Here is a 10,838-nt window from a genome sequence, read left to right as displayed (position 1 = left end):
TTTTAAACTACAAACAGAAGCCAATATATAGCCTTAATTGGTATGTGCTAATTTCTTGTAACCCAACCAAAATATCTATAACTGTGCATAATCCTTGAATCAGTGCTTTTTGGTGTGCCACCAGTTGGATGGCTTGAGCCATTGCTATAGCTCCTAATAAAGGCCTTGGTTTAAACTCCAAGAATCTCCGCATGGTTAGTCGTAAGTGAGGGAGTGAAGTACCTTATACCGAATAGTTATATTTTTCTCTGCAACAAATGGCAATGAGAATGGGATCTGCTCTGGCCAGGCATGATAACAGTACCTCAGTTTGGTGAGTATTTTCTTTGGTTATATTCCTGACTAGGTGCTGACACGTATAGTAATTTATTAACGAGCAGATCCCAACTCAGAATACACCAGATGAAAGGAGTGAGTGAGGGGAGTGAAGTACATTATTGTGAAGCTCCTCTTTAGAGAGCGAGGGGAGCAAAGTACATCGTTGCTCCAATTTCTTAATACGATTATGATCCTCTCGCTTGAGGGAAGGAGTGAAGTACATTATTGAGAAACCTCTCCCAAGCAAGTGTGAGGGAAATAAAGTACATAGTAATGCAGTTTTCTTCGAGGGGACACCCTCAGTGTGTGAATTCATTCAAACGGTTTAGAAACCACAAAATGAATAAGACATGTCAAAATCTGACAAGGCAAAAGCCTGAACGGAAGAACTCAAGATCATTGAAATTGGGAGGCGAAGGAATGACGTCCCTTTTCCTCACCCAGAAGCATCAGAACCTAATTGATAAAATGCAAAAATAGGAGTGGATTCCAACAGACAGGCCACTGTGCACTAAAAAATGCTGGAAGGCTCAAACAAGCTCTTTCAGAAGTATATGTGGATGGCAACTCCCCTAGCTGTGGTGCAGGTCGCTGCAGCTGACATAGGAACAATTAAGGTAAGAAGTAAATAGGATATGGCTGTGATTATTGAGTCAGCTAAAGTTATAACATAACACTGGATAAAAGCAAATTACTGCGGATGCTGGAATCTGAAACGAAAGGGAAAATGCTGGAAAATCTCAGCAAGTCTGGCAGCATCTGTAGGGAGAGAAAAGAGCTAATGTTTCGAGTACGATGACTCTGTCAAAGCATAACAAATGGGTTTCTGTCTAAAACAAATTTGGACTGTTTCAGAATTTGCAAGATTAGGTTTGAGATTAAGCTATTCAAATTGACACGGCCAGTCTTCCCAATACAGAGATAATCTTGGCAGCAATCCAATTTGAACTTTTCAAACATTTGAATAAAAAGAACTATTAAGGTTTCTTTCAAACTTGATTAAGTAATGAATATCGGAACTTGAGATCGGTTCAAAGACAAAAGGAAAGAGAAAAGAAATTGGAGCAAAGTTGAAGAAAATAGAACAAGATAAGTTTTTAAACTATGTAATCTTTTCAGCAGACAATTGATTTGTTTTTTAATCATTCAGAAATCTGTATGCCTAGGATAATGTATGTGTCTAAATTACTTGATATAAGACTTGATTATGGATTTTGGGTGCGAATGTGTTTGAGATTTGGAATCAACAAATAATATGTGATGCCGAAAATTAGTTATTGGAAATTGGCTTAAAGGTAACAAAAAAAATATGTTCCGTTATAATGGAGGATCTTGTTTATTTTAATCAAGGGATTGTTAGCTTGCAGTGCTCTCTCTAATTAAGAATCTGTAGCTGCGAAAGAATGATGAGAATTAACTGAAATTTACGAGCTGTGAGAATCTGTGTTTCGTTTGTTTAATGTGAACGTTCTTAGATATGCTTTATCATTATTTTGGGCTACATTTGTTAAGATTAATTCCCCAGAAAGGTAACCTTATCTTGAGTTTTTAATGATGTGCAGATGCCGGCGTTGGACTGGGGTGGGTACAGTAAGAAGTCTGACAACACCAGGTTAAAGTCCAAGAGGTTTGTTTCAAATCACTAGCTTTCGGAGCACAGCTCATTCCTCAGGCGAACGTCTTACCAGGACTTCTTACTGAGGCATTGTGGAAGTTGACAACAGAACCACAAGGACCCTAACATAATTAATGTTGGTTACTGTTGTTCTAAAGCACATGCTATGTTTCTCTGCTTGTGTACAAATGATATTTATGTGCTGTATGTTTCAAGCTTTAATGCTTACTGTCTGATATCGTGATTTTAGATCATAGTTTAAGTGATTGAAGTCAAACAGCTAACAAAGGGAAAGTGTAATTTAGAAAGCTTTCCTTTCAAAGTTTTCTACCTGGATTCATGTTTACTGGCCAAAAGCATGATTCCAGGATAATGTGATAAACCTGTGGGAATTTTAATCCAGACACAAATTGACGTATGTGAGAATGCGTTGATAGGGTTAATTAAAGCTTGGGATATTTGAAATGATTATGATCAATCCTGTGTTGGATTGATCTTGGGTTAAAACTTCTTGTCAGGTTCAAAGAACCAGGGGCTGGTTTAGTACAGTGGGCTAAACAGCTGGCTTGTAATGCCAACAGCGCGGGTTAAATTCCTGTACCGGCCTCCCCGAACAGGCACCGGTATGTTGCGACTAGGGGCTTTTCACAGTAACTTAATGGAAGCCTACTTGTGACAATAAGTGATTATTATTATTAAGAGATTCCTGACACAACTGGTACAATGACAAAAATTATTTGACATTGGATTTTTCAAAAAGGGATAAAGGAGAGATTGTTAAATAAAAATGGGTTCCTGATCCTGTTAGATTAAAACAAAGGGTGTTGACGTAATGACATCCAATTGAGAACTTTTACTCCACCACTTTCAAGCTCACAGAGAATTAACTCTTGTCTGCTCACAGCTGAAGATGTGGTTATATTTTTACAGGAATTGTGAATTACAACATTTTAAGTTTTGAATTGTCAGATATCATAGAATCATAGAATTTACAGTGCTGAAGGAAGCCATTTGGCCTATCGAGTCTGCACCAGCCCTTGGAAAGAGCAACCTACCCAAGCCCACACCTCCAACCTCCCCATAACCCAGTCACCCCACCCAACCTTTTTGAACACTAAGGGCAATTTATCATCGCCAATCCACCTAACCTGCACATCTTTGGACTGTGGGAGGAAACCGGAGCACCCGGAGGAAACCCACACAGACACTGGGAGAATGTGCAGACGGGATTCGAACCCGGGATCCTGGAGCTGCAAAGTAACTGTGCTAACCACTATGCTACTGTGCTGCCACGTGAGTAGGCAGGTTTTCCCCCATTTTCCCCAAGCAGAAGGAATCTTTTGATATCTGCAAGTGGAATAAGATTTGCAGTAGCTTCAAGAATTTGAGAATTTATTTGACAACTTTGAATATCGTGGCAATAGTCAGCCCGATTTAAAATCTGGTGAAAGGTGGGGGCGGGCTTCTAGTGAGGAGTTTGAAAAGACAGAATGGATGGACGAATGCAAGGTTACATTCACCATTCTTAAACAACTCCTCGCAACATCACCGGCATTAGGGCTGCTAGATTTGACTTTCCTATTCCACATATACTGCCATAATAATGAGAATTACTACATTGCTGTAATGACCCAAGAGCATAGAGATTATAAGCGATGTGTAGCTTATTACTCTAACAAGCAACCAGCAGCTGCTGCGAGATATAGAAAATCCATACATCAGATTCCAAACATGGAAATATTAAGAACTATTTCAGACGCTGGAAGGGCTCAATGGGAGAGTTTATTAATCCCTAAAATGGGCGGATTAAACTAATTACGAACATGGGAAATAACCCAGCGGGATATATGAACATTGAGGAAAAGGACTGTGTTTGTGATCTGCAGATGGGAAATGAGAAAGGGAATAGGATAAGGGAAGAACTGTTCGAGGAGGCCGATGTGACACTGATTATTGACGGGTCACGGCGGAATGAATTGAGAGCCAAGGAAAGGATGGACGATAGTTGAACAAGGCAGGATGAAATTTAAAATGGATCCTATTTGACGGGTAACAAGAACAACGATGAGAATAAAAGTATTGACATTCAAAGAAATTTTATGAAGACAATTTGGCACCAGAAAATTGAATTTTTAAAAAAGTGATTGATTGATTTATTGTCACATGTACAGTGAAAAGTATTTTTCAGCAGCCAACATTTGTCAACATTTTCTTATTGCACAGATCACCCCACTCAAGGGCTGGAGAAAGAAAGAAAGTGATCAAGAATAATAATGAGACATGGGGTGAAGAAGTAAGATCTCACCCTGCGAAAAGTGGAACCTTATACATGACTCACAAGTTGAAATTACATTTAATTCATATAGGAAGCAATGAATGAAATCAATCACATAGCAACTGGTCAGAGTCCATCTTTTACAAATAATAGCAGGATTAGTAAACAATTTGTGAGTTAAAATTACACTAGTAAAGCCAGTCTACTACCCACACTTACCAAAGAAAACACAATTGAGAGATATTTGACACACCGCAGTAAAGTTATTTTGTGGGACATCAAATGCCCAGGCAATCTCAGCCTCAAGGTAGATGTCAACTCAATATGATTTTATACTGAATTCTGGGACACAAGCTCATCCTGTTACTCAGCCTTAGCTTCATACTCAAAATTGAGAAGGATGAAAGAACGTATGGCCTAAGGCAGTGATGTGAGATATTGTTCAAGGTTGAACAATTACTGGTACAAACTATCTACTACCCTTGCGATTAAAATGATCAGTTCTGTTGTCTAATTCAAAGTCACACTGTGAAACCATCTTAGATTTTGTAAGTTTAGAGACAATGGGCTCAAGATATCAATCATGGAGATATCAAAACATTATTTTACCTTAGCAAGAAGTAACAGAAACAGTCTTTAATGAGAGGGATGGTCCCACTGGTAATTGACACCTTAGAACATGTTTTAAAAACTTTTTCTCCTTGGACCCACTTTTGTGAACCAACCAATCTTTGCAACCCATGCTGGCCAACCTTTGCGACTCACGCCAGCTGACTTCCATGACACATGCCACGTTCACTTACCTTTAATGTGAAAGGGAAGTCTGCTTGATCCTCATGATCTCACTCTAATCAGGTTCACAGGAGGAGAGGCAATGTGCATATCAGATGCAGACTTCATCCAGTTCCTTTTTGCTGCCTTCATCTTTATGAGAATAGACAATTCAACCTCGAAAATGTAGGGCAATAACAACAAAATTCTTGTTTTACTCAGCGCTGGATACTCCTGGGAGATGCTACTTCAGAATGCTGATAGCCTCATGGGCTTTTGGCATGTTTTTAATGTGCTATAACAGGTCAGGTACAGCGGGGAAATTTTTTCATTTGGAGTCAGCTATATGCTAGTAACTCACTCTGGGATCCCAACCTCAAAAGAAATTATTCAGCCACAACTTCTCTTTAAAAATCTGAAATTTCTCCTTTTATTGGCTAGTACCTCCCTGCATATAACATACATGGGCGTTGCATCCTTATTTACATTGGCACAATTGACAAAACCACACTTCAAGAAATCATCTTTATACTGTTCCCGAGTTACGTTTCTTCTTTGTAAGCTGTTAACCAGAGGCCCCTGAGCTCTGTACAAGCTAACACTAGCACTGCTCTGTCCTGCCGTAGACTCTCCTGGGCAGCTCTCCAGCAGATTCAGTTGTGAGATCCTGGCCAACAGGTACACTGCCTTTTTGTGTCTCTGCCCATCTCTTGTAAGGAAATGATTCATCTTCACAGTCCTCTTACCTTGCTTTCCAGCAGCTATAAAATGGAAGAAGCACTCCTCCATGACTTGATGCCAAACGCACATACATACAGGTTGCTTGACATCATGTGTACATGCAGGGTATACAACCTGCTCACTGCTGCCACTTCTGACTGGAAGACTGCACACAGCCTCATTTCCTTCTTATTTAAAAAGCGTGAGCGGCCGCCATTCTCAATTCAAATCCCAATAGTGGCTTTTGGGCGCTTCTCACATGATCAGGACCACCATGGCAATGCTGCGACCGATTAGTGTGTGACCCTCCCAACACTTGCCTGCAATCCGCACTTTGAAAAACAGTGCCTCAGAAGGCCAGTGGGGGAGCCGATGGAACCCCTGAGCTTATTTGATTTAGGGAAATATGGGAAATGATTTCAAGAGATGATCATCACGCTCCAAAAACAAATTAGCCCCATCATAGCCCGTAAGCCAATTAAGAATTAGTCTTGCCTCACCTTTGATCACACTGTTGGATGTGGCACGCATTTAGTTAATAAGCAACAGCTTTCACTGACTAAGTTGTGCATTGAGTATGGAACTAAAGCTTCTGCTGGTCACGAGAAAGAGGTTTGGGGATAGGAAATTACAACATAAAATTAGCCTGTTTGGGCAACATGGTAGCATAGTGGTTAGCACTATGGCTTCACAGCACCAGGGTCCCAGGTTTGATTCCCGGCTTGGGTCACTGTGCGGTGTCTGCACGTTCTCCCCGTGTCTGCGCGGATTTCTTCCGGGTGCTCCGGTTTCCTCCCAGAAGTCCTGAAAGATGTGCTGTTAAGTAATTTAGACATTCTGATTCCTCCCTCTGTGTCCCCAAAAAGGTGCCGGAATGTGGCGACTACGGGCTTTTCACAGTAACTTTATTGGTGTGTTAATGTAAGCCTACTTGTGACAATAAAGATCATTATATTATAATAAACCAAAGGCCAAACAGGAGGGAATAAAGGGGGACAGTTGTATACATTATATGAGAATTAGTTTTAAAGATCAAGTCATATGTTTTGAATATCTTCACCAGTGCTAGATTAAGCTAGTCAGCATGTACATGCCTTTGCACTGATTGGATATTATAATCAAGTAGATGTGCACATGTTGCAATTAATCAATTGTGCTCATTCACTATGCATGATATAAACCTAATCGATAGTCGTGATTGGACATAAATAACCAATAATAATTGTATACCTTTGATTAGTGTATGCTAATTTATTGTAACCGGACCCCAAAATTTAACTGTCTAATTCTTGAATCAGTGTGCTCTAGTGTGCCCCTAGTTGGAGCACTCGAGCCCATGCTATAGTTTGTAATAAAGGCCTTGTTTTTAACTCCAAGAATCTCCGTCTCGTTGCTGGTGAGTGATTAGGTGAGGTACATTGTAGCAAAATAGCTGTATTTTTCTCCACAGCAAGCCACAACCACCAACTTCGGCAGTGAATTTCAGATGTCTTCTGGGTGAAAATGTTTTTCCTCATGATCCCTCTAATTCTTTACCTGTCGCCTGAAATCTATACCTCATCGTAATTGACCTCTCAGGCAGGGGAAACAAGTCTTTCCTACCGAACCTATATAGACCCTTCATAATTTTGTACACCTCAATTAGTTCACACCTTGCCTTATCTGTTCTAAGGAAAACAACCCTAGCCTATCCGATCTCACATAGCTGCAATTTTCAAGCCTTGGCAACATTTTTATAAATCTCCTCTGCACTCTCTCTGGATCAATTATGTCATTTCTGTAATGTGGTGACCAGAACTGTACACAAAATATCAGTCGTGACCTAACCAGCATTTTGTGGAGTTCCGATGCTACATCCTTCTTTTGTACTCAACACCTCACTCAATAAAGGAAAGTGTTCCATGTACTTTCTTGACCATCTTGTCCACCTGTCCTGCCACCTTTAAAGACCTATGGTCATGCACTCCAAGGCTTATCACTTCCTCAGCAACCATCAATATTTTCCTGTTTATTGAGTGTTCCTTTGCTTTGTTTGCCCTCCTGAAATGCATTGCCTCATCCTTTTCCTAATTGAATTTCATTTGCCACTTCTCTGCCCACTTAACCAAACCATTGATATAATTCTGGAGATGACAGCTATCCTCTTCATTATCGACTTCATGGACAATCTTTGTGTCATCTGCAAATTTCCCAATCATGCCTCCCATTTTAAGTCTAAATTATTGATATATCCAACAAACAGCAAGGGTCTCAACACTGAGCTCTGTGGAACACACAGGAAACAGTTTTACATACACAAACACATCCAACGATCATTACCCTTTGTTTCCTGTCACTGCGACAATATTGGATCTAACCTGCTGCCTTCCACTGTATCCCACAAGATCTCACTTTTCTGCCCAGATGCCATGTGAGACCATGACAACATGCACTGCATTACCCTCATCAATCCTCCTTGTTACTCCCTCAAAAAATTTGACCACCTGTTCACCTCCCACTGCGCTTCCATGAATTAGTTCGCCCAGCTAGCCTGGCAGCTCCCACTCATGGTGCCAGCTATCCTACCCCCCACTGATTCCCCTCTTCCCCACTTGCACACTTCCATGGTGCAAACAACAATAACAATGAGAAAAAAAGGTTCACGCACCCAACATGTTCCTTCAGCCTCCCACCAAATAACCCCACATGAAGAGAAATGATCCCTGAGTGCAACAAGGTTCTCCCCTCTCCAATACCCCAAAATAATGCATTACAAAAACAAGAAACCAAAAAGGGGCAGAGAGAACCAACATCCCCTCACTCCTCCAAAGTTCAATGTCTTTCCTCTCCTGCTGTCCATTGTCTCCCGCAAACGCCATTGCCTCCTCCGGTGCCCATAAAATAATCCTCATGACCATTGTGGGTCACCCAGAGGTGGACTAGGTACAGCATCCCGAACCTTCACCTCCTTCTTATAGAGGGTAGCCTTGACTCGATTGAGTCCCGCTCTCTTCTTGGTCAGTTCAGCACCCAGGTCCTGTTATATCCAGAGCTCATTACCTTCCCAGGTACATCTCCTCATCTGCCTGGCCACCCTCAGATCTTCTCCATATCCAGGAATCTATGTAACCTCACCACTATCGCCTCAGTGGCTTGTCATCAGTTCCCTGCGCACCCGATCAACCTCCAGGGGCTGGTCAAAGGCCCCCTCCCCCATCAGCGCCTCCAGCATTTAGGCTATATAAGAGCCTGCATCCGCTCCCTCAATGCCCTCTGGAATCCCCACAATTTTCAAATTTTGCCTTTGGGAGCAGTTCCCCAAATCCTCCACCTTCTCCTTAAGCCGCGTTTGAATTTCTTGTGTCATCCCGATCTCGGCCACCAACGAGGTAAGCAGTTCCTCCTACTCTCCCACCATCTTCTCCATCTTCTGGATTGCCTGGCTCTGAGTCTCCAGCCTCAGCTCCACACGGTCAATCCCTGCTCTCGGAGGGTCTATCACCTTCGCCAGGTCCTCCAGAGCTCCCTCCTCTGCTGACTGAACCAACTGCTCTAGCGACTATTGGGCTGGTAGGGTCGACCCCATGCTCTACCCCAACTTTTCCTGTGTCGCACGAAGAGTTTCTGGCTCTTGCAACTCCTTCTAAACCCACTTCTGGTCCACAAATCCATTCACCGGTGGAGTAAAGTCTTCCTCCGCCACCCCAGCACCCTTTTCCTTCAAAACATCGCAAGGCAATCAGGCAAAAGGACTGAAAAATCTGCTTCGAGCAGGAGCTGCCAAATGTGTGGCCACTCACTCCAATGCCACCACCGGAAGTGGGATGACTATTACTGACACGTCTTTCCACGAGGCTCGCCCTTGTCAATCATGCTCCTCCAGATGTGGGTAGATCGGTCAGTGTGTGATGACTGGCAATCCAAGCACTGGCCCAGGCTTCCCTTTCAAGAAGCCTCAGGATTTTCACACTTGGCAGTCTTCCCCCCACTTGCCTGGAGTCTTCCCCCACTCACCTGAAGTCTCCCCCTCCCCCCCGGCCCAACCTTCCACATTTACTCCAACCTCCTTTGAGTTCAAAGCTGCTCACCCTTGTACACTGGTGCCTGGAACTCATACCTCAGTACCCCCGATTCAGAACCTGCTACCCCTGTCTCAGACTCTGGTACCCCGAACTCATACCCCAATACCCCCGATCCTGACCCCGGTACCCTGAATCATGCCTCCTCACTCCGAGTCTTTTCTCTGTGGACCCTTTCTCCTCTGAATATGCAGAGCTATTCTGAAAGCACAGTGATCACCTCTGCACTCCCCTCTGAGGTCTGCTCGTCTTTTGAAGCCAGTCATGATTTGTGTCGTTGTGACATAATACCGCATGAGTGGATTTTCTGATTGGGGGGTGGGGGAGTGTTTCCTGCGTAGAGACCTAATAATGAGATTGAAATGAATGGAAATAAGGTTCTGAACATTGCATGATGGGAAACATGGCCTGCCACTGAAGGGATAAGGGGACAATCGTGGCAAGCTTTCCCGCCAATGTAAAATACAACTTTAACCTTCTCACGAGATTTTCTGCTCCTGTCGCCGAACTCACCCACCGAAAGTGGGAGCGGAAAATCCCAACCAGGCCCTTTCCTGAACTTTACCAGAGTTCACAAGGAAACTTGCATTGAAGGAAGAAATAGGTAATAAATACGTACTGTTACCCAAGTTAATGTACTCAGCTAATTATCATTAAAACTCCCACCTGTTGAGCGAAAGGAATTTCTGTTCTCTCTTTATTCGATGTTGTATCATCACGTGTAAATGTGGACTGACCCATTCCCTTGCTGTGAAACTCTTCTAATGGTTATTAACTGTATAAAATATTAAGTCGATGATTTTATATGGCTTTACCTCTAACAACAATAATTCCTCCTCATAAATAATGGAAAAGTGGCTCATTAATTGTCAACCATCTCTCAGAGGGCAGCAGTCACATCTCTCCATCAGAAGATTTATGGCGCAATTAAGTCACACTCTGGAGATTTGAGTACATAATCCAGGCTAACATTCCCAGTGCAGTACTGAGGGATATAAAAAAAGGCTCTTTCATTCGCCACCTGGAAAACAAAGGTCCTCTTGCAACCAGCTGCCACAGCACAACAGCCAACCCCTTCAAT

Source organism: Scyliorhinus canicula, chromosome 3 (genome assembly GCF_902713615.1).
Source record: "Scyliorhinus canicula chromosome 3, sScyCan1.1, whole genome shotgun sequence".
Classification (NCBI taxonomy): domain Eukaryota; kingdom Metazoa; phylum Chordata; class Chondrichthyes; order Carcharhiniformes; family Scyliorhinidae; genus Scyliorhinus; species Scyliorhinus canicula.
This window is presented reverse-complemented; position numbering follows the sequence as displayed.